The sequence below is a fragment of the Bubalus kerabau genome, chromosome 11 (assembly GCF_029407905.1).
Source record: "Bubalus kerabau isolate K-KA32 ecotype Philippines breed swamp buffalo chromosome 11, PCC_UOA_SB_1v2, whole genome shotgun sequence".
In the NCBI taxonomy this organism is placed as follows: domain Eukaryota; kingdom Metazoa; phylum Chordata; class Mammalia; order Artiodactyla; family Bovidae; genus Bubalus; species Bubalus kerabau.
The window spans coordinates 69,633,477-69,634,573 of NC_073634.1; positions in this window are offsets into that span (position 1 = coordinate 69,633,477).

A 1,097-nucleotide genomic window follows, 5' to 3' on the forward strand; every position below is an offset into this window, starting at 1 on the left:
ATGTCCCCTGCATGGCAAGGCAGATTCTTAACCACAGGACCATTAGCAAAGTCCCAGTAATTTTTAACTTATGAGAACTTATAATGTTTAGGCAAGCAAAAGAGTCCATACATGGCCATTACCTATTAAGAATGCTGAAAACTGCTTACATTAGGGGAAAAGAAGTTTCTCACTGAAAGGCTGCTCAGTATGGTTGAGCAGGATGTGCACTGCTCAACTTCAGGGGGCCTTGTTCACTCTGTAGTCCAGGCGATTGTCATCCCTTGGGATCTGCATTACACAATTTGCATTACATGTTTGAATATTGTGGTCTGCAAAGAATTCAAAGCATCATTATGGCTTCCTAATGGGGGCAACTGGAATGAAGGTATCACTTGCCAAAGTAGATATTTAGAGTATAGGTATAGATATTATCCCAGAGTAGGAAATGGCAATCCACTCCAGTATCCTTGACTGGGAAATCCCATGGACAGAGGAGCCTGGTGGGCGACAGCCCATGGGGTTGCAAAGAGTCAGACACAACTGAGTGACTGAGCATGCATAGATATTATGTCTGAATTGCTTTGGCTTAGAAATCATCTATGTGAGCATGCTTAGTGGCTCAGTTGTGTCTGACTCTTTGTAATCCCATGAACTGTAGCCTGCCAGGCTCCTCTGTCCATGGAACTTTCCAGACAAGAATACTGGAGAGAGTTGCCATTTCCTACTCCAGGGGATCTTCCTGATCCCTGGAGTAGAGACCCAGGGATCCAACCTGAGTCTCTTGCATCTCTTGCATTGGCAGACATATTCTTCACTACTAGTGAACAATCGGCCTTTCAGTGCAGAAATAAGCAAGCAACACAGGGCAGAGCCCCAGTGATGAATATTGCCCTCAGTGATGTGGGTGAAGGAGTGTACTACCTGTCATTCCATTTGAAGGACATTAGAAGCTGGGAAAGAGCTGCTCAGCATTTACCAAGGATTCCAATTTAGAGTGGGGAGAAAAAAAAATCAGAAAAGAATAATTTATAAGAGAATTAGGAGAATATATATAAAGGGGGAAAATGGATTCTTACATCATGTAACTGACAGCAAGTCAGAAAAATAAAACATTA